Source organism: Lichenostomus cassidix, chromosome 4A (assembly GCF_008360975.1).
Source record: "Lichenostomus cassidix isolate B80296 chromosome 4A, HeHo_3.0, whole genome shotgun sequence".
Taxonomy (NCBI): Eukaryota; Metazoa; Chordata; class Aves; order Passeriformes; family Meliphagidae; genus Lichenostomus; species Lichenostomus cassidix.
The window spans coordinates 17,327,255-17,350,700 of NC_139485.1; the positions used below are offsets into that span (position 1 = coordinate 17,327,255).

At 38.9% G+C, this 23,446-nt stretch overlaps 1 long non-coding RNA gene across 3 annotated transcripts in view; it reads right to left on the reverse strand.

Annotated features, from left to right (window-relative positions):
- Window positions 1-333: 333 nt before the first annotated feature.
- The window catches only part of LOC146437592 (uncharacterized), a 72,131-nt gene continuing 49,018 nt past the window's right edge, over window positions 334-23,446 (reverse strand). The window contains exons 4-8 of one of the 3 annotated variants that reach the window (XR_014852306.1): window positions 18,972-19,129; window positions 4,365-4,535; window positions 3,236-3,374; window positions 2,450-2,604; window positions 334-909 (exon numbers count right to left, since the gene is read on the reverse strand). This is a non-coding gene — a long non-coding RNA (uncharacterized LOC146437592). Of the gene's footprint in view, window positions 910-2,449; window positions 2,605-3,235; window positions 3,420-4,364; window positions 4,536-18,971; window positions 19,130-23,446 lie in introns of all 3 variants that reach the window. The other 2 variants (XR_014852305.1, XR_014852307.1) reach the window with 2 other exon arrangements.

A 23,446-nucleotide genomic window follows, 5' to 3' on the forward strand; every position in this document is an offset into this window, starting at 1 on the left:
GCTTTCATTAAGTCTGGGATATCAGTGTGTCAGATGGAATGCAGACATTCACTGCATCTGTGGGTAAAATCTCAGACCACTGGTTTTGGACCACAAATCAACTTAACAAATATGATATTAAGTAATTATCTAGCAGTTATCCCTTAGCCCAGAATTCTCAGAAATTTTCATATTTACAATATATATCTTCATTTTACATGTGCATGATGGGAAATGCTTCCCAGTTCCTAATAAAAAAAAACTCTGAAAATGCTTCATATTTTTAAATTCTTTTGATAATACTCTTGGACCTTTCTTTTATTCCAAGGATATGCAATGGACACTTTTCTCCTGGCAAATCCTTGTACCCTGGCAGTGCTGTTATCGGGACAGAAGGAAATTCCTCTCACATTGCCACTCACACACTGCCACCCTCCCAGATGACAGCCTTTTTGACTTTTAGGTATGTTGGGAATGGAAATAAATACATTTCTGTCAAGTGACAGTGCTACAAAACAACTTCTCAGGTAACAATGTCATGGATTTCAATTGCACAGAACCACAGGAATGCCCTCTGTTAATGCTGTAACACTTACACAGACACATCACACTTTCCTTTGATGGCCATTATAAAATTTATTTGGCAAAACAATGGGCACAACTGGTAGAATGGCAGCATTTTATGAGCAAAAGCATGCTAGTGCAGGAAAAGCCATTTATCTTCACACAGGTGATGATGACATTTATTTTGTGCAATTACCTTAGCTTATCTATCATCAAATGTTACATGACACCAACTCTGCATTTTTCTGAAGATAAAGTATTTCATTACATGTTTTGTCATCCAACCTCATCATGTTAACAACTCTAAGAAATGCTTTGAAGTGGTTCTGATAATTGCTGGACTCACTGCATATATGACCAGTTAGCCTAGAACATATGAAAAACACTAATTAGTGAGCACAGAAAGCAATAAAATGAACCAATTTTCAGGTAGCAGAGTTTGGGAGCAGAGAGATCACAAATACTATTTGCCACACGTTACATATTCTGTTTCTGTTACATAAACCTGGCTTGGCTTTATGTAAAACGCCCAGGCAATACTCTGTGTGACTGCAGAACATTTTGAACCACCCCACCAAAATATGGATCAGTGAGCCCTCAGAATAGGAGTTTTTATAGCCATCACATGGAGGGTAAATATAGCATGGGGTGGGGGAAATGAGTTAGTGGATCTTAAAAATGGTAATTAGGTACTCTCAGCTGTCCCATGCCAAATGTCTGCCAAAACTTATAGGCATATAAATAAAGAAATACAAGTTAAACGTCCTATTAATATCCTAAGTGATATAATTTAGGCATTAACGCTGTAAAATATTGAAATCTTTTAAATGGCCTTAAACTGCTGAAAACAAATTTTCTTGGTCATTAACTGCTGAACATTAATTTTTTTATTATTCTTCATTAAGATTATTTAACGTTTGCGAAATTATTTGAACGTCATTTAATTACTTGAAATTCAAAAATCATCGCCAGTTTCAGTCATCCTTCTCAGAGGAACCTTCTTCAACTGCCAACAGAGCAAATATTTACCAGCCATGGCTGTCTCTATATACTGAATAAAATGTACAGCTGCATCACCAGGCAGCAGAGCTCCTTCAGAGTCTCTGAGTTTTGGTACCAAAAAGATGATTCATAAGAGAAGAAGCTCAGAAGGAAAGCTGAAAGTAAAGAGCCTTAAAAAAGCTTTTCCCACTGAGGTGCAGTGGAAAGACAAAACCATCATCACTGTTTAAACAAAGAAGCTGTTGGAGTTACCAAGAGCAGAATTCCCCACCACAGATGCAACACACAAGTTGCTCCTTTTTCTTCCAGCCTAAATACCAAGTTTCTGGATCACCATTTTGCATCCACAGCTTTCAGATGCAATTCCAAGGTATAATATAATGCAGGATGCCTCCAGACACTAACTCAGCACCAGGCAATGCAGTTAAAATATCGGAGTGATTTGCAAACCAGCAAGGTTTTATGAACCACTTCAGATCACCTCCAATATTTTTAAAGTACTTTGTGTATATTTATACAACAAAAGGGAAATGAAATCAGCATGACACCGGCATTAGTCTTTTTGATGTCTGCAGCACACTTATGTCAAGGCTTCTGCCATAATACACCTTAAAACTTTCTGACAATTTGCAGACTTTCTGAGCATTTTTAAAGTGTTCAGTAGCACTTATAGTGTTGGCAGTTATTTTTCTCATTTGGGGAGGAAGGATCACATTATTCTTAGAGATGTATTTTGCAGTAATTTCTCTGCTCTGCAAGCACAAAATGAGGTCTCTGCTAGCTGCCACCCAGACATGACTGAGCTGATCCCTTGTCCCAAGATCTGAAACTAAACACAGTCCATGTATTGCAGACACAAATTGAAATCCCAAAACTCGTGTTTAAAATACTTAGCAAACCTTACAGTGGTTTATATTCAGATTTCTGGCTACACTCATGAGCATGAAAACCATGTGAGAGATTCGCAGTCAGCCTCCAGTCCAAGAGTCCTTTCCTGTGCCCAAGACTGTAAAATACTCATTTCTCATTTTTTGTTAAGCAAGATGTCATTAAAGAAACCTAAGGATAAATGGGATAATAAATATAACAGAGCTGCATGCAAATGCACATTCAGGAGACAAGCAGTGGCTTCTGCTACATAAAATAAGTCCTTCTTTAGAGAAAGGCAGGTGACAGTGACTGCCCAGTGACAACAAAAGGCAGGATAAGAGTTTGCCACTAAGGTGAGTATTACAAATCCTGACACCCATCACTAATGACTTTTTTACTAAATCACACTTTACAATGTGCAGAATGCCTCTGAGAATCCTCTAATTGCCATCAATAATATTGTGGTAATAGGTGCTGAAATACAATATCCTGCCATGCACCCTTCTAAGTCCCTTTCAGGCCAGTTAGACCTGTTTTAAAACAGGAATATTTAAGGTATATTGCAAAATGCAGCAGTGATTAACTGCAAAATAGTCACTCAAGAGCTGAGCCTCTTCTTTAACCAGCCCTGGTTTACAGATGCTGTCATTTCTCACTAGAGATGTGAGCTGTCATTCAGGGGGAGCTGTCACTGCAGTGACACACTGCAACAGGAGCTGCAGGCTAATTGTGCTGATTAGGAAACAAAATATTCATGTCCCATTGGAATGAATGGAAACCTTGTAAGACAAATTTGAGCTTGGTTAGCTTAATAACCCACCTTGTCTTCTGATGTGTTCCTGTGGGAAGTGAGAGCCCAAAATGTGCATCACATGGATTGACTTTGATGCCTTTTCACACTGTTCTTTTCAGGGTGGCAATCACTGAAAAGGTTTGCTGCAAGTTCATACACTGAGTTTCTGGGAAGCAGAGAGGGCAGTGGATCAAGAACAGCAGTGCAGTAGCTAAATATTAAAAAGTAGTAAAAATTACAATTAAAAAGTAGTAAACATTACAAGTAAAACAACAGGAGCTTATAAGTAACTTGGGTGTCCTTTTTCCTCCAGTTGTCTGGAAGCTCCAAAAGGGCAAAACCAACAATTTTATCAAAAGCAAATAATATGCAAATCCGCCATAACTACTAGGTTATTTGCCATAAATGCAGTTTACTAATCCTGAGTAAAAACAAACTTAACAAAAATTGGACACCCAACTTCTCCTGCCAAGCTAACAATCTAAGAGTCCCTGGTCTCTCTGGAGAACTGAAAATCAGAAAGGAGGAAAGCAGCTCCCGCTGCTATGCTAAAAGCCACCAGCAAAGGATAATTCTCTCTCTCCATTTTCATTCACAATGCTGTTCTCAGAAGCAGATTTATTTTGTACTTTCAGTGTCTAATAGCAGCTGTTATGCGTTTATTGTCCCACTACCCTGACACAGTAATGTTATCCCACTTAACTCTGGCTCTTGGTGACACAAAAAGGCACCACCATGGCATTTTTAATGCTGTGACAACTGGCAGTGACCTGGGGCTGCAGGGCTCTCAGCAGTGCCCAGTGCAGTGCATCTCACTGCCCAGAGTGCTCATGGATATAAATAATTTCAGTGGAACTGCCAACAAGCACAGGAACCCCAGCAAACAGAAAATACCCCGTTTTAAGGCCAGGATTGGCAGACAGTTTGCTTTCAGAGACAAGGATCTAAAGCATCTGTCACGTGGAATTGTTCTTTTATTCCTCACATTATCAGGATATTGGTAATTTTTAGACTTTCCCATGGATATTGATAATTTTTAGATTTTCCCATGGATATTGATAATTTTTAGACTCTCCCATGGTTCCATTTCAGTAGAATATGACATTATCTTTGAAACCCAACATTACAAGTCTCATTCCCACTGAATTCCCCTCACCTTCTGCTCATATCCACTGATCTTCTGTGGCTTTGTTGGAATTTCTGCTTCACCCATCACACCTCTCCTCACACTGACCCCAAACAGTGGGCAGAGATATGATTTCCTTCAGACAATTCCTCATTCATTATCAAGCTCCACGAATTTCACTTGTTTTCCAGATGGATTTCACTGTGAAGGAGGTGTGGAAATGAGGAGACATTTTAAAACAATAATAAAAAAAATAATAAAAATAATAATTTTAAAACAATAATGGGCTTGTCCACAATTCCTATTTCCTTCTACGAACACAGAAGACTCATTTTATAAAACTTTTTCAGCAACTCGTCCTTTTCAAAAACAGATGCTACACACAGCTAGAAATGTTCATTTGTTTGTAGCAAAAGATTGTTAAGCATAAAAAATTAGACATTTCTAGGGGTCGTTTCTTCTTCTCCCTAAATATCCCTTAAGACAGAGTTTGAAAAGTCAAACTCTTACTAAATACATGACTTACTATATAAAGTTCCCTAATGTTCTCATGAATTTCCCTTTTTAGGTCCAAATCATGTGTTTGTAACCTGCTGCAGTGACTCTGGGGAACTGATTTAGAGTTGTATTTAAAAAGAGAAAAAAAGGAGGGTCTGAACATGCTAAAAAAAGGATATTTCAAAAACAGAGTCAATACTAATTACAAATAGCTTAGTGGATCTTTTCTTATGGGTGAAGAATAAACTGAAAAAAAAAGCTGAAAAGCTTCCTTCAGCCATATTTTTCTATGAACTGCAGTTGTTGTATCACACAAAGTGGTACTTGAAAGAAATTTCACTTGTATTAAAAATTAAAAGCTTATGTCTCTGTTATTTAGGCAAACACCCCCACGGTTCAGCAGGCATAAAACTATTTGTTTATTCAGTCTTGTTACCTATTCTGCAAGTTTTTCTAACCTTCTCAGACATGAAGTAGCACACTGTGTAATAGCTTTCCCAGTTTTCTCTGAAAATCCTTCCCAAACAGTGCCTTAATCTCTTTAAACACTTGTCCAACATTCTCTGCATGCATTGACACCACGCAAAGTCTTCCAATAATAAAGAAAAATAACAGCGTGGTATTTATTTTATTTCTCATTTCCCCTGAGCTGTAAGTCGCACTCGCAAGATAATGATTCCTTCATGAGTGATTAACCCATCATGTGCTTCAGACAGACAGAAGACACAGCTTTTCACTGGTTTATTCTGCATTTTTATTGCCCAAACAGGAAAGGTGGCTCTCCTTCTGCAATTTCATGCTGATTACTTTTGGTATTAATATGAAAATCTTAATCAGTGGGACTACCCTGAATATTCCTAAAGACATCAGCCACCGAGGAATATGTCAGCCTTTTCTTTCAATACCAAAATGAAATCAAGCAAGGAAACAAGCTGGAACGAGGATGTCATAAATATTTTTCAGAGGAGACACTCTTTATCCATTATTTCTCCTCACACAAATTGACTGATAGGCATGGAGTGGGCGAGCAGCAGGATGCCTACTCTGATTCCTCTTCGATTTTTGGAGATTATTTTGCTCTTGCAGGAGCAGCTGAAATGAGCACACAGGATTTTTTTGTTTGCTTCCCAAATGAGAGGTTGTGTTTCCCTGTTTCCTCTCTCCATGTCAGGGTGTGCACAGCCTCTTGCCCAGGAGCAGTGCTGGCAACCAGACACAGCAGCACAATCCAGGCTAGCTCAGCTCAATTACCACAGGAATTTGGGATGTAATCCAGCCATAAAAACCATATTTGAAAATAGACCCTTTGAGGGAGTTCCTCACCTACCTGGGAGACAACAGGCAGAAGTACTAGAGAGCCTTTAAAATGAGAAAGTGGAATCCATACTGGGAACACCTCAACATTGGGAAGGTTCACTGTTCGTTTTTCAAACAAATACCAACCTAAAGGCTCATTTTTGGAGAAAGAACTGTTTCATGGTCACAGAAAACTTCAGAATTCAGTTTCATTACAGCTATTGTAGTCATAGCTGCAAGTGAAATTAAAGAGCACAAGCTAATTGAGCTCAGAAGGAAATATATTCAGCTCAATCCCTGCTGAAGCACTACTGCCTTCTTCATGCTGGCTTCGATTTAAACATGGAGAAATGACTCCTTAAAAAAAAGGAAAAGTGGATTTGAAACCACTTGGGATCAGTGGGATCAGAAAACAGCCACAACTTCTTAAGCAGAATTGGTCAGAGGAGAACTGCATCAAGGGTAAGGCAGCAGAGGTAAGACCTTGGTGGAAAATAAGAATACTGATCAAATCTGTGCCATTGCTTAAGTCACTGGCTCAGACACTTGAGGCAAGAAAGAGATTTGGGAGGTAGATTGTCAACCAATATTACCTCAAATAGCTGCAGTGGTGCTGACTTAGCCAGGTTTACAGAAGCTTTTGATCTCAGGGAATGAAGGATTTTTAGAAATCCTTTAAGTTTCAGAGCTGTGGGGAAAGTGATACAGCTGAGGATGACAGGAAAGGCTGAGATGGAGCAGAAAGCATCCTCAGTGAAGGGAGAAATAGAAACACACAAACCAACAGAACAGCACAGAAATTCCAGCTGCAAAAATAAATTATTGACCATCAAATGCAAACCAGAAGAGTTTTGTTGAACCTCCCAGGTCTCTTGTACCAATTATTATCCATTTACCAATTATTATCCACTCACTTCCCAGGCAACCCTTCTGCTGCACCTTCACTTGAGGTGTCTTTAAACCTGCAAAATCAAAATCCAGAGAGTTTACATTTATTGCTGCTAAATACCTCTTCATATCTTTCTGGCAGAAAGTATTTAGAAAAGGAAATCATAATTATTTCATAAGTAAATCAAACTAACATCCTTGTTCTCTCATAGCCTTTCTTCTCTCTGCTCTCTCAGAGAACTTTTAAATCTGAAAAGCCAGTCAGACTAGTGTTGTGAGGATTAGTTCTAAAAAGAGAGCAACATAAACTCAGAAATAAAAAAAAAAAAATTCATTTCCACTGTCCTTGAGAAGGAGAACAGAGAACTTTAGAACTATTTTTGTCCATGAAGCCTAAAAAAAAAGGGAAAAAGGGGAAAAAAATGGAAAAAATCATCTTACAATAAAATCAAATAGTTATTTCTCTGTAGAAAAATATATTGAAATAATCCCAAAGAGGAACAAAGGAAAATGCTCATCTCTCCTTCACTCCTGTAGTTTGAAAATCCATGTCTTGTTCTGACAACCTTACAATGTAGAACACCAAGGTGTGATTTCACATGGGACCTCTGGCACAAACAGCACCTACCAACTGATGAAAGAGCTTTGGTGAAAAGAAATCAACATTTCAAATTAAAATTAACAACAATATGAAGTCAAGGAGCTTTTTACAAAGTTTATGAAATGGCAGGCTGTTCGCTAAAGCTGCCATGTTTCTTCTTTCCTGAATTCTTCATTCCAAATCTTCCATTTTGGTTACTTTAATGAGTTTTATATTCACAATGAGCAGTTTGAATACAAGAAGAGAACTCAAAAGGTGAAGGATGTTCCTAAGATATCACTTTAAAATTCCTGACATAAAAGTTGTTTTTTGTAAAGTGGCAAATCCCAAGGAAAGCTTAGATAAACTCTCCTCCCTAGAGAAGTTCACCTCCATAAACTTAGTGCATTTACCTGCTGTTTTGTCATGTAACCTTTTTGCTTATATTTTTTCTATAAAATTAGGGTAAAACATAAATACTCCACTGGAAGGTCTGAGTCTTTAAATAATGTTCTGCGTCTCAGTTACATTTGAAAGTTGCTTTCATGCACTGTAAATATAATTTCTGGTAGCACTTAAAACATTAATCCAAACCAACAAGATTTAAGGGCACCTGCCAGTTCAGATTTCTGAGCAGCATTTTAGCTGACAGCAATTGTACACCACTTAAAAGTCAGTTTAATGTGCAGAGAGTGAAGCATAATTTTTAAGAAAGTCACTGAACTCTTGCTCTCCTGGAGACCCAGCCAAGCTATTAATTAGAGGTATTAGAGGTATCAATTTAATAAGGTCCTAGCCCAGCTTCTAGTGAGAGTTTTGTGAATATCAGGTTTTCTTTGCCCAGCAGCTCCCAGTAATTATGGCCTCCTGACTCCTCCAGAGCTGAGGTTTCAGAGTTCACAGAGCACAAAAGCAGCTCCCCCTACATGGTGTTAACTCCTGGGAAAGGGGAAGGGAAGAGCTGTTGGGAGTGGAAAGCTGAGAAAGAAATGAGAAATAAATGCTGTGTTGCTGATATTGCTGCAGACCTTTGCTGCACCTTTCTGGGGGAAGCGAGGCTGAGAGGGACTGAGGTCACCAGCAAGGTTCCAGTTCTGCCTCTCCTGCAAAGTCCTGGGTGGACATTTTATGGACATTGGGGTCTGGAGGGTTGGCAGAACTTCTGGGACAGATTTTATCAGGAAATCATTTTGCTCAGAGAACTTGTTCTCCAGCCTAGCAAACATCATATCTGCATGACAGATGAAGCAGCACATGGAAGTTCAAGATGGCATTTTTCAAGATGGTATTTTTCAAGATAATATCTGCTATTCATGATGCTTCCCCATCAGCTCTGGCAGCACAAACAAATGAGGGAGTGCTAAAGCAAGACCAGATCTGCAGTGACACAGAGAAATGAGGCAGAAGCACCATGAGGGTGGTGCTGTCACTGAACAAACCCAAGTGACATCTGACTGCACCAGACACAAAGCACCTTTTGGAGTTAAAACTCTGGAATTAGGAGAGAAGGCAATGGTTACGTACAGTACGCAGCTAAAGGATTACTGAAGAATGTTAATTAAAACATTTTACCCCATTTATTACTCATGCACTATCCATAATTCATAGATCTTTGAGAACTCAGACTAATTTTACCATAATGATCTCCTTAAAGATGGCTGATAATTGGGAAATATAATGCATACCAGTACTTTGGAGGCTGAAGCTACATGCTGAAAAACAAAATACCAAGCAACTCAGATTTTTAGATACTGAGCTAATTTCACAGAAAAGAAAGCTTGCATATTTAGCAGGAAGCCATCAAAATTCAAAATAGAAGCCAGCTTGAAATAAATGATGTCTTATTTTAGTAAGCAAATTTTGTTTAATTGCTCTTCAGAAAGGGATTCAGCTTGTAATGGAAGATAAAGTTTTCAGTGAGCAGTGCATAATAAAAAGCACAGCACAAACACAGCACAATAAAAACCATTCCCACCTCACACAGACTCCATCTAGAGCATTGGATTCACAGATATCTGTATCTGTCATCCCCACTAAATCAGGGCAATGTTTTGACATGAAATCTGAACTGAATGCTTCTCTGAAGGACATTCAAATCCTCCTATAATACTTAAACCCAATTCACCACGATGTTATTCCCATTCTGTGCTTCTGCACTGAAATCAAGCAGCAATTTTAATTATTGTAACACAAACAAGTGTTTCAGAGAGCTGAGCCCTTTGGAGTGTGCTGTGCCAGAGCTAAGGAACTCAGCCAGCAGAACTCAATCCTCCCAGCTCTCTAGATTGCCACAAAGAGCAAAAGCAGAGATTTTCATGCCTTCTTTTGGGAAAGCTCAGTCTGGCTGCCGTTCTTCCCCAGCTAAGAAACAATTGATCTGTCAGAGCCTCGAGATGAGCTGATCAAACAATCCCAGGGCAAGGATTACATCCCACTCTCTCTAGTCCACTCACACTTTATCCCCACTTTCACATGAGCTGTTTAACATTTTCTCTGCTTTTGTTTGTTTGTTCTGAAGTTCGTGTTTCCTCATTAGAGACATTTGCATTCCCGGGGAAATGTGCACCTGATTTACATATTTGTTAAATCCAGAAATACAAACAGTTTTGAGCATTAGTGCACTGACAGAATGTCACGATGTAAATAATGCAAGAGGCTCACAATGACTTCAACACATCTCTCTCAGGCTAATTTGTACAAGAGCTCTGCGTTGTGGCATTATTAAGGAAATTATTTTGATGCAAGCCAAAAAGAAACAGTTACAAAAACAAAAAAACAAACAAAAAAAAAAAACCCAGAAAAAGTCTTAACTTAGGATTTTGTCCAACTTCTTACAGAGAAAAGAATTGAATGACTGAGCGGAAAACATATTAAAATCAAGTGAGAAATTTAAAGAAATAGTTTGAATTTCCATTCCTTGTGAACACTGCTCTGCTCCTGCCAGCTTTGCAGAGAAGCCTCCTGAGAGCAGAGCAATCCAACCAAAAATGCCACTGAGTCACACAAGTTTTGAAAACTTCCTCCCATCTCAGTTATCCTCACCCCTTGAGAAGAGGGCATTAAATGAAGTTGACTCTGTATCCTCTTACAAAATAAAAAGCTTTTTCATAAAGCAATAAAAACAACTTTATATAGTATCTATGAATATAAATAAGCACATAATCATTATTGCTAAATATAGAACCACAAAAGAAATTCATTATTTTATATATTTATTCCCCCTGCAAAAACAGGGGTTATTTAAAAATCAGATACTGGTATGAACATATTGAAAATATCTTTATATCATAAAGACAGTAATGCAATTCTGGCTTTGAATATTAACATCTCAGGTTCAGGATTTTAAATCATGTGTACAGTGTGCACACAGTGAAAAACAGAATATTGTTGCTCAGAAGATTAATCAAAAATAGAAGCCAACTTGGAAAAACAACCAAAAAAACAGATATGCCTTAGAAGATATTTTTCTTCCAAAATCTTTAAATCAAGCTAAATATGAAAAATTAATTCAAACACAAATAAATCAAGTTAGATCTGAAATGTGACAGATGAAACAACTCAAAAATACCCAGATGTGGTATTTGTTCTACTGATAGACTGGGAAACTGCTCAGAAGACCTTCACCCCTGTGCCATTGGAACAGCATCTGATACTTTTTCCTTTTCCTCTCTTAATAAGCTCAAGGGCACCCTGGCAATCAGAGCATTGTGTAATTTATCCAGATAGGAAGATTGCCATGCCAAAGGCAGGTGGATCAGCATGTGCTGGGGAAACACAGATCTGATGGCTGAGCTGGGAACAGCCAGGGGTGGAGCAGAGTTTATCCCTGGATTGATTTCCAAAATCACTCCCCAGGCTGCTGGGCAAGGGGACTGGGGCAGCAGCAAGGGAACAGAAGTTTGCTGTGGGGGGTTTAGGGCTGTAGCAAATTCTCCTGGATTAAATGAGCTACAGGCTGTAAGGAAAACAGCAGAAGTGCAGGACAAACAAAGGAATACCTTTGCCTTACAAGTCTGGAGAAATTGTTCTGAGGAATTCAAAGTACAGCAACATCCTCTCATTAGGAAATCACACAGTATTGAGCCAAGCTATATTTGTAAGTAAAAGTGAGATAAGATATTATTGTTATCCCAATATCCATCTCCTCTCAGGTACTACACAGCAAGGCTACTACATTTTCCAGATTTTCATGACTTTATCTCCAACACTACTGTGTATGTTGAAGCTCCCATGCCGAGGATAATTAATTTCTTCTGTCTGATCTAATTGTAACTAGGATGTTTGCAATGGGGTTAATGATACCCAGAAACCATCCTCTTATGCTTCCAAACTTGCAATTTGCCCAGACATAAAATCTAAATTTCAAATTATCAAACTTAACCTGGATACTTACAAAGTTTAAAGAAATAGCCAATTTATGGTGGCCAGTCTCTATCATTGTGCTCATCTGGGGGGGGAAAAAAAACAAACCACCACTTAAATATTATTTATGCTACTTGACTCACACAAGAAGAACAGCTCATAGCTGAAGCACATCAGGCCCTTTGAATGCAGTTTGCTCCATAAGACTGCTTTGCCATGATGTGCCTATAATGAATAATATAATATAATATAATGAATAACATAATATAATATAATGAATAATTTCCACGTTTTTTGCCATCTCTAAGAGCACACTGGCCTTTGTGTTCCTATTTGAGTTACTCAGTCCCAGCTCCTGTAAACACATGAATCCAAGGTTTTCTCCCCAAGCCTTCCTCCTCTATGCTTTAACATTTCTTGCTTTACAGAAGAATTTGACCATTTTCAGTCTTGCTCCATGTTTTATAAAGGCAAGAGGCATTTATAAGGCAGATTTACAGAGCCTGCAGTCAGGTGAATTTCTGCTGGTGTGTCAGCTGAACATATTTCCTTCCTCTAATGTCTGCATGGTTGATAGCTGCAGTCAGATAACAACACAAAAGTAATAGCACCAGGAGGCAGATGAGCAGCCCAGGGAAGTTATGTCTGTTTAATGGGCACAGGTTGTCCACTGTGAAATCTTTAAAGGATCATCTACAAAACAATGAGTCACTGGTTGAGGAAGCAGCCAGCCCTGGTGCAGAGCAGCTTCAGCAAAGCTGTTATCCCCTCGGTGAGAAGTGAATCAGAAAACTGGAACATTGACTCAGCAAATGAATGCAAGAGCACATGTTGCCACAGATGCTGCAGCTCTGAAGGCTGATTTTCAGCCATGGCTATGAAATGCAGAATTTCAGAAGCATTACCTTGTAGGTTACAGGAAGCCAAAAGGAAATTGCTGCAGAGTTAGATTGCACAGAGTCCATTTTCATTAATAATCATCCTAGAAGTCATTTGAACATTAATGAGACAGCAGAGGAATTAGTTCTCAGAGCAGGCATGCTGTTGTCCACTTGAAAATATCAATAGTGCAGAAGCCAGGGAGAGCATTCTCTGCTAAAGCTTCAAACACTATAAATATTAATATGCCTTATATTACTCACTAAATCACACATGATTAGGGAAGTCAGCCTACTGTGTTGTCTATATATGTATTGTATGCAGAGCTACGAAGGTTTTATAGAAATTTTTTTCTTTAAATGTACAGCTAGATCCTTCCAATATGCTGCCATGATAAAAAAAATACATTCAATTTCATGTTTTACATGGAAGTCTTAAATCTTGTTATACATTACTATTCTGCATGCAGGAATGAGCATGTGTGATAGAAATATTTCTCAAAATGCAGCCTTATTTCCCCTACAAATTGGGCCTAAATTCCTATTGCTTTGTTTTGAATTCTTTCCTTACAGGAGAAAATTAATTTATTAGAAAAGAGACCAACACGAGCAACATGAACAGCACGGTTTACTGCGAAAATGGGCAAAAGCACTGCAACAGTTCTTTATCATTGCTCATTCTTCCAAAATGACAACTTTATATAACACTGAGAAGAGCTGACTGCTTTCCATCCCGTTGTACTGACAGCTTTTGGCAGCGGCAATTATGACTCAATTTAAAAAACCCGAGAGAGAGCATTTGTGTGTGAGCAGCAGAGAGGGGCCAGCTCGTTTTTAATCAGCTATTAGGCATAACAAAACGGCAGTTGAGTTCTGCCTGGTCATTCTTCACCTTCCAGATTATCTGGAAAAAAAAAAAAACAAACCTAAAATAACAAGCCAGTAGGCAAATGAGAAAGGCTCAAAAATGCAAATAAAGCAGAGAAGAAGCAGAGTGCAAAAAGCTGAGCAGTGGCTGCAAACAGCAGAGGAGAAAGGCTACTGCTGTAAATCTTCAAATGACAGAATCCTTATTCCAGATGAAGTAGCACTTACTTGCACTAAAACCAGCCATTTATTTCTCATGGATCTTTCCAAATAGGATATACTGGAGGAGGGAAGTTGGTAAATTTTATCTGCATAATAATTCAGGCATTGAGTGACAGCATATTTCTCACCAGCTTCCCAAAGTATTCCACACCCCACAGCAGCCTTTCACTTTAATAAAACCAAGGCTGATCATCCCCAAATCAAAGTATTTGTGAGCAAACAAAACAGATTTGTGGCAATTATTATTCCCTATGTGAGCAAATTTTCATTTTTCTCTCCTAAAACACAATAAGCATCTTCCAGGAGATGGTTCTGGGATGCACTGGGTGTTACCTGATGAGTGACTTTTTCAGTCCTGGGCTATGCAGGTAGTCCAAGGGAGAGCAAGAGCTAATTGTCTCCTGCCACTTGCATGTTCCTTACCAACCATCTGGCTTCCTACCAGATAACTGTCAGGGCTGCTGATGTCATTTACACTCCTAAAAAGATATATTAATATCAGTATTTCAATTGCAACTGTTAAAAACTGTTATTTTGCAAACTGCGTTCCATTAAATGAAACTGTCCTTCAGTTTTGGATTATTCTGGACTCTGTGCATTTGTATTCCAGTGAAAGTTAGGTTGACAACATCATTTGATGTCTGGGATCACTTAAATTAAACCTTAAAAACGGTGACTTTTCCAAGGGATAATGGGGTGTAGTGTGTGCCCAAAAATGGCTATACAAACCCAAAATCATTTCTCTGTGGTAGTGAGAGCAAGAAAGGTGCAGTTCATCCACAGGGGAAAGTTTTGCTTTTTTTTAGAAGCCTCTGACTGGTAATTCTCTTTAACTGATCAACCTGAGCAATTGGGATTTCCCCAGTGACATCCCCTCTGAGTAAAGATTCACAGATTTTTGAGGAGCAGCTTCTGGCATCGCTCCATGACAGCCAGGAAATAATACACAAAACTTCCTCCAGTTTCAACCATTTATCTTGGATACACAGAATAATTCCACCAGGTATCTCGTGCTGTCTTCTCTGATTTAAGGCTGCAGCCTTCAGGAGGAGAAGCTCAAAGAGGAGAGTTTGGATTCAGACAGCCATTCTTCCAACAAATGTTCCTGCTATTGTCCTCCAAGGGTTTTCATAAGCTGCTGCCCTACATCCTTCCTTTGAAAACTTCTTGTCTTGCTCTCAGCAACAGTTAGGATGTGTGAGCACAGCAGCGTGCTGGGAATGGGATTCTGCCTTCTTTCACCCACGCTCCACCAAAGAGGAGAGAAAAACTAAAAAGGAAAAACCCCTCACACTAAATCATCCTGATGGAAAATGCCTCTCGCAGGAAGCACCCTGGGCTCTGATAAATCGTGCCAAGGAGGTGCTGAGCAAGGTTTCATTGTCTCTTTTTGCTCCCCAAACCCATTCATTGGTTAGAGGCTCATTAACAGATGACATCTGAGCCAAAACTCTGCCCTCAGCCATTATCTCAAAGTGAAAAGATGTCAGGAAGATTCATCTGGACAGCTTCTGTGCAGGAGTATGCAGGGCAGGATAAAGCAAGCCCCACAGGAGACATCCCACAGGCTTCCTACAAGTTTTCAGCAGTGTTTCAGTGTGGATATGGAATTTCTTCAAGTGAATGCACCTCCCACACCCCTGAAGGTACAGCTTTGCAAGCCTGTAACTACAAGGCTGGGAACATAATGAGCTCCCTGCAGACTTGTTCTGAATGCATGCAGAGGGATGTGCAAAATAGAAAGTAATATTGCTAATTAGGCAGGAAAAAAGCCCTGTAACTCCTGTCCCCCAAGCAGCTGGGCACTCCCCCTGCTCTGGGGGTGTCAGGATGACCTTGTCCCCATAACTCTCAGCCCTACTGTGTAAGAGCTGCAGTGCACAAATGTTTACATGGCTGTCTGAAACTCAAATTTGGTGCTGCTGGGAGAACCATGCCTTTTTTCAGGAGCATTTTCTTCTATCTGTAGATGTGAGCTGTCCAACAAGTGGCCAGCTCCTTTATTGACAATTATATTGATGGTTTGATAGCAGGATGAGAAAACAAAGATAAACTGCAGGCACACGTGTTGCTGTTTCCTGTAGAACATTGATTAGGGAATGGTGAAGTTATCAATGACAGTCGATCTAAAAAATCAAAATCAAGTTACTGCTACAATCCCCAATGATCATTTCTTTCCTGGAACTCTTTGCATTTCATAATTTAACATTCCTTGTGCTGTTTAAGGTTGCCTCTCATAAATGAGGTTTATTTCAAGCTATCTTCAATTTCATGCTGAAATATAAATTCAGAAAGAAGTATTCAAATACAGAGTGACCATCCATAACTGAATAACCTCTATGATGAGAGACTGGGCAGGAAATAATAATCTACCATAAATACAATCTCACTGTGGTGCAATGGGGAGAGCTTCCTGGAAGTTTTCAGGGAAAAGAGTTTCTCTGGAAATATCGATGCAATAAAGCCCAAATTTCCCGTGGAAGCAGGAATCTCATCAGATGGATTGTGCATTAAAATCTTTTCACAATAACCCAGCTAGATGTTTCTAGCAGACCAGAATTTCCTTGTCTTTGTATGATAACAGATTTCTCCTCCATGAAATGGCAGAGTTGCCAGCAGCCTACCTACTCTGGAGCAGGCAGCTGTACATCTGTCCTGGCTCTGCTTTCTTCACTCATTAAGATAATCTAGAAGCTCAGCAGCATTTAAACTCTTGGATTTAGTATGACTTGGAGTAGGATGTGTTTTAAATGCCAACTTCTGCAGGCTGGAAATTATTTTGGAAATCAACTCCAGCAGGATTGCCATTGTGGTGAATTTCTCTGAGTATAGACATTCCTAGATTTTTGCCAATAAATACTTAAACCAAAAATAAAACATTTATAACTGAAGGGTAATAAAGTTATGTAGCTGAATAATAAGATTTAACATTAAACTTGATAAGAAATTTGAAAACCTGTTACTTATTCCTTTGGGTTTCCTTGAGCAGGACACTCAGCAGTAGACTGCAAGAGGTTTATTTAAAGGAAGAAACATAGCTAAATCTGACTAAAAGGAATGGGAAAAAAGAGAAAAAATTAATAAAATAAAAAAAAAGAAAGAAAATTAAGAAAAATAAAAGAGAGAAACATTGAAAAAGAAGTAGCAGAAATTCCTTCCCAATGCAAATTCTGCTATCAAAAGTCAGGCACAGCTTCCCAGCTCCTGAAGCAAAAATCCCCAAATGAGCCCCACAAGACAAATAGCCCTGCTGCAGACGTTCTAAGCTGGAATACATCTCACAGGTAATTCGCTCTGAGAAATTTCTCTGCATAGAACTCCTTCTTTCACACATAATTAAGAGCTGTCATGATTCAGGTAAAGAGTTGCTGGAAGTAGGATAGTAATTGCAATCTTCCACCAGGAATAGATGTAATAAATAGTAAAGATCTCTCACGAAACAGCACCTGCCCTGAGAACAGAGCTGCTGTCTCTGTCACCTTCCCAAAGCACAGGAAATCTGCTGTGGTAATTCAACTCAGAAACAAGGAAAAACTTTGCTGGATAGTGCTGTGCATATAAATGTGTATTAGAGAAAAAAGCTGGAGGCTACAAAGGAGATTCAGCCTAGCTGAGCATTTTGCAGGGAGGGGTGAAGGATGTTAAAAGGTTGGCATCTCCCAGCACAAGCCTTTCTCCATCTCTCAGTGGCACCTCATTTTTCACCAGCGTTTCAAAGAAACAAAACTTGTGAATTCTTTGCAAGATTGCATTTTTTGAAGTCAAAAAATCTCCATGCAGCATTTTTGCTTACTCCTTTTCTTTTTCCCCTGAACCATCTGTGTGTATTCTGCCTGCCCATGACTTCACACGATACAGCAGCTCTTCTCTCCTCTCCTCTCCTCCCTTCCCACCTAATAACAACATTCCCAGTCCACATTTAGCATCACAGAAACCCTCCGAGGGAAGTTCCATTGTAATTCTGAATAGATGTATTTGGAGTAATGTGTTTCTCCTCCGAGAGCAGCATCTGCACTGGAATCTCCAGGAAAGCTGCTCAGCCTGATGTGAATATGCATTAAGCCCTCCTTGCTCACAGTGAAACTCCTCACTGCTTTCTTCTGAGAATTGCTTGAAGCCTCTGACATTAAACTGTTGTACAGAAGCAGATAAAAGTTTCCAACTATTAGGATGCAATGCTTTGAAGGATGACCCATGAACCAAGGCTTTAAACACGGGTTTTGCCTACTGCAGCTAAATGGACATTTATCGTTTGCTGTAGAACAAAAAAAGGAAAGTGATGAACACCTCATGCAGAACAATTGCATTTTCTCCTCTCTAACAAAGCCACATTCATCATCTCCTTCCTGCCCTGCTACATGCTCCTGCTTTCTTCAAGTGATGCATTTGAAGTTGAACATTTTGCTTTACCATTTTATCTGTCAAGCCACTCAAAAGAAATCAATAATCTACTAGAGTTCACTAAGGTTTATATCCATTTTCTTCCTTTCTTCTACTTTTATCAGCCATATTTACAGTGATTTTAACAACTCCTTTCTCTAAGTGATGCAGCAACAGAAGTTAAAATCATTATTTTACACAATCAGTTATGATAACCATCTTGCTGAAAACAAAAAATTAAGTAAATAGCTTTCAAGGAGGAATAAAAAACAATTCTGAGGCAGCAGGAATTGCAATCATTCAACAAATGTGTTTCTTTGTTTTAATTTGTGTAAGTAAATTTTGATGAATGTCCTAAAAGTGTCACACTAGTGATTTAACTCATAAACCAGTTTTATTTCACAGCTTTCCAATAAAATTTAATGTCCCACACTTGGGCTTAATACACAACACTCCCAAATTTCGGTGTGTAATATCATTTGTACATAACCAATACTCTCTGTGTAAGTTTATGAATCAGCTACTTCCTCTTGGGGGTGGAATGGAAGTGCTAAAGCATTTCAGAACAGCTCCAGCGTATCAGCAAATACATTAACTTGCAAACAGGGCATGAACAAATTTTCTCTCTCCATTCCAACCCATCTCCACAACCTTCCCAAACTCTACCTGTTATCAAGGCCTTTTCTTTCTGCCTCTATTTTCTTTGGCACAAAAGTGAAATTCTTTCCTTCCCCAGCTCTGGCAGTTGCTAAAGCACTGCACAAAACCGAGGTGCATTGGCCATTGCTCCCAGTAGTTTTAATCCACTTGAAGTGCTAAATGTCCTATAAATGGATATATTGGAGAAGGCAATTAAAGCCAGCAAAAAAGCTGACTCCTCTCCATACCAAAAAATGCAAAGATGCTCAGAATCACTCCAGGAATTCATTTCTTAACTGACAAACTTGAGCAGGGTCTGTTCCCAGGTGGCTCAAAGAGCTGACTGACAAATAATTTACATACAAAGAGGTCTTTCACCTTCCTTAAAAGAGCAAAATTGCTTCGATTACAGGGCAAAAAGTTTTCTGTCTGTCTGTTTGTTCAGTGGATTGATAAATTCTTTTGCCTGATTTCATGTCTGGAAGGAATTTGGAGCAGCATGGCTGGAAAAAAACCTTCTGTGGCAGCAGGAGGCAAGAGCAGCCTGCAGGGAGCTCCCAGATGAGTGCAGAGGCACCAAGGAGAGTCCTTCAGCAGCAAAGCAACCCCAATATTCCAGCAAATCGCCTCACCAGATTAAGGTAATGTTGGAAAAAGTAATCCATGGAATAATATTTTCTTCAAACATGTACAATTCACAAAACACAAACTTTCCACTTCCACCAACACTGAGGTTAATATCTTTCAGCCCTGATTTTGCCCCACATCACTCTGTCACACATCCTCCAGGTGCCTTTCACTGGCAAAATGTGTCACCATGGACAGAGATAAAGGTTCACAGAGGTCTGATTGTTCAGGGTGGAATTCCCATGGCTGGCATTGTTACAGAGATCTAGGATAGCCTGAAGTTACAGCCATTTGGTTTTGCTGAGAAGTGGAAATTCTGCTGATCTTCCCCAAAAGATCCAATTAATAGTTGTGTAAAACTACTTGGAATGTATCAGAGATAATGCCAAGAACAGCAGGAAAGGGACTAGAATGGAGTTGTGAAACATTATTCAGGTTTTTTTGTTTCTTAAAGAACTGTTAATGAAACAAGCTTAAAATGCACCACATTCCAAACCAGCACTGAAGATGCTTCTGTTATAACAACTTTTCACACTATCTCTACACTACTGAAAATTTTATTTTCTGCTGAACAAAAAGAATGGATTGTTCTGATGAGTTTTCCAATTTATAGTTTCTCTTATGGCTTTCTATGGCACAAAACTCAAATTATCAATAATTATGTTACCATTGAAAATCTATGTGGACATCTGGACATCAAGGTTTCTAAGATATAACATCAGACATATTTTTTTAATTTTTGCTTCATAGTTGCGAATTTGAAAAATAAAAACAAATTCAATTAGGAATTAATTCTCTTCAATTTGGCTTGAAAAGTCCTGTTAGGGTCTCAATATTTTAGTAGCTTTGTGTATAGAGCTTGGTGCATTTATTAAAATAGTTCACAATATTTAGTATTATTTTTAAAGAGTTCAGCTCTATATAAAACATTTTTACCTTATCTTCTCTGTTAGTATATAATTTTTAGACTGTAACATTCCCTTTTCCCTACCCTACATGTGGTGGTTTTTTGGGGTTTTTTGTGTTTTGTTGTGTTTGGTGTTTTGGGTGTGTTGGGGTGGGTGGTGGTGGGGGGGTCCTACATACCAAAATTTCACTTTCACCAAAGGTGGTTTGAGGTATGAGGAAGTTTGGTTGGAGATAAACTCCTGGGAGAAGCCAGAAAACATGAATATAAAGCATAGAGTTCAATCTTAAACTACATTTATTGGGAAGGGGGAGAGGCAAGGGGGAGGAACCACATGAACGATTGGCTGCTTCCCCTGCATCATTACCAGTTCTGCTTCCTCATTAAAACATCTGGGAGTTGTCTTCAGTTTTGTCTGCAGCCTGCAGAGGTTATTCTCCCCAGCAGCTGCCAAAACCCCTCCTGTGGCAGGAGCCACTATTTATTAACAAACATGAAGGGGAGCAGCCATGTGCAGAGTTCTGCCACAGAAAACACTGATTAAATGATGCAGGAAATTAAAGGAGGGAGGGAAGAAACAGATCCTGCAATCAATCTTGGCAGATCTCTTTGAGGAGAAGTCAATGTGCTTCCCACCTAATCAGCAAGTGCTGTACTCTCTGTCCCTCTGCCTGTCAGAGCTCAGGTGAATCCTCAACCAGATTCAGCCCTGAGCAGACACCCAGCCCAAAAATAAACCCTATAGTGGCACCACTGCTTCCTTTCAACAGGGAGCCATATGGAAACTCAGGTCTGCTTTTCCTTTTCTAGCACTGAGACATTTCTTGGAGGAAGCTCTGGCTGTGCACTTCAAGTCGTGAGCAAAAGATAACTTGTATAGATTTTTTTTTTCTCCTAGGAATCTTAACAGGTTTCTGCATTTTTTGGAAGGGGTGTTGACAGAATCCTCAAATGGGTTACAGTGCCAGAGAACAAAAAGGGAACTGTGATCTTTTATTGAAGAACTGAAAGCCTAAATTCAAAGACAATTCCAGCTTTAAAGAACTCTAATGCAGGAGATGTAATTTTCACTTGTCAAGGTGTATCTCCTCTTCTGAAGCCCTGCTAGGTTTATTCTGCCTGGCTGCAGAGCAGAACACAGAGCCTGATGTTCCAATATGTTCCAATCAACCAAATAATTTGCTAGATCTAGTCAATAACTATCTTTCTGCAGTGTTTGAAATCTTGCCCCTTACTCAGCTCTTTCATGATCAAATACCTGACTTGTCCAACTCCACATGCAAGAACACCTCTGAAAGACAGCTGTTCAAATCGAGTGGTTTTAAAAAGAACTGAGAGAAATAGGTGTTTTTAGGATGAAGTCCTAGTTTCAGTAACATCAACACCCTTCATTGGCCTGACTAACAATGGCTACCACCTTATATTTGTAAATCATTTCTCAGAGAGGTGCAGTGAAACAAATACATCTTGAAAATCACCTCCCAGAAAAACCCACTAGAAAACTGCACTCCTGGAACAGCCAGTAAGGAAATTAATTTGTGAAGTATCTGTGGGTATAGATTGTACACACAGAGATCTGGATGAAGCTTTAAAAATGGGGACAAAGTGCCATTAATGGAAAAATAGCAAGACTTTAGCTTTCACTACTTTCTTTAAGAAGCTAGACAAGTAAGACAAAAATCAATATTTGAAGCAATAACAGAACTGTATAGAGAAAAAAAGTGACATATTAACACATTACCATTTGGAGAAACATCTGCACTTTGTTTCCAGAACTCCTGAGGATTCTTAATTGATAAATTTCCATACCACAGTTCAAAGCTCACATGCCTAAATCACCAGTTACAGACTTTAGGACTAAAAGTCATAAATTAGACATATGCCTCTTTGAGTTCTCTTCCTTGTGATTTTAATATTCAGATTGGAATGTTACCCCCACCATCCCAAATGCCTCTGATCAGCATAAAGCTAATTATATGCTGCTATTAAAGGAGATTATATTAGAAACTGACAGTTGGAAAGGCCTAATGACCAGATGGATAGAAAAATAAGAAATCAAGCCATGTTGTTCTGTAATAAATTTGCCAGAATTTTTATAGGCATTTTTATCATCAGTTTCATTATTTTATGCTGCCATTAAAAAAAAAAACAACCCAAACCAACAAACACACAAAAAACCCAAAATCCAAACCCAACTGGAAAAAAGTCAAGCTAGAAAATGCAATTAAATTTATTCTGTCAGCATAATCCATCATTGATCCTGTAGGTCAGTTCTGTTCAGAAGGTGAATATTCTTTTGAATATCCAACATGAGTTTGCAAACCCCACATGGCTCTTCAGTGCTAACCTGAGAAGGGTTTTTGTTCTTTTTTTTCTCATGACTTATAAAGCTGAAAAGCTCAAAAGCTGAAAGCCTGGGTTAGCCCACAGCTCAAACAAGCTTTAATGTAAGAAAGAAATTATATAAATTATTAGTGCAAAGAATGTATGAGATAAGAGCATTTTTCCAAAAGGTAGCTGGTCAGGTTTTTCCTAGACAAGGAGCTTAGTTCTTATTTTACATTCTTTCTCTGTCCAGTCAATGGCACTTCCTACATTTGTGAATCAGAGGCCAAAATCATTGTCATTTCTGTGAACTCGACCTTTGGGCCCCTTTTGGAATTCTGCAGTCAAACCTCTCCTCTGTATATCAACAAAAATCCATCCCCAGAAAGCCTCCAGCTCACCTCAATTCCCTTTTTCCCATGATGGGAACAAAGACTCCCTCGTTGCTGTTCCTATCACCAGCACTAGTATCCATAATCTCTAGTACTTTGTATTATACTCACAATGAGCTGCTTTAGAGATTGATTAATAATCGAAACAGAGCTGAGGCATTTAATCAATCTGAACAACAGATTATTGCTTTGTGTACCACAAAGAAAGACAGATTATCCTTTTATTATTGATTAGAGTAGCTACGCTCCTG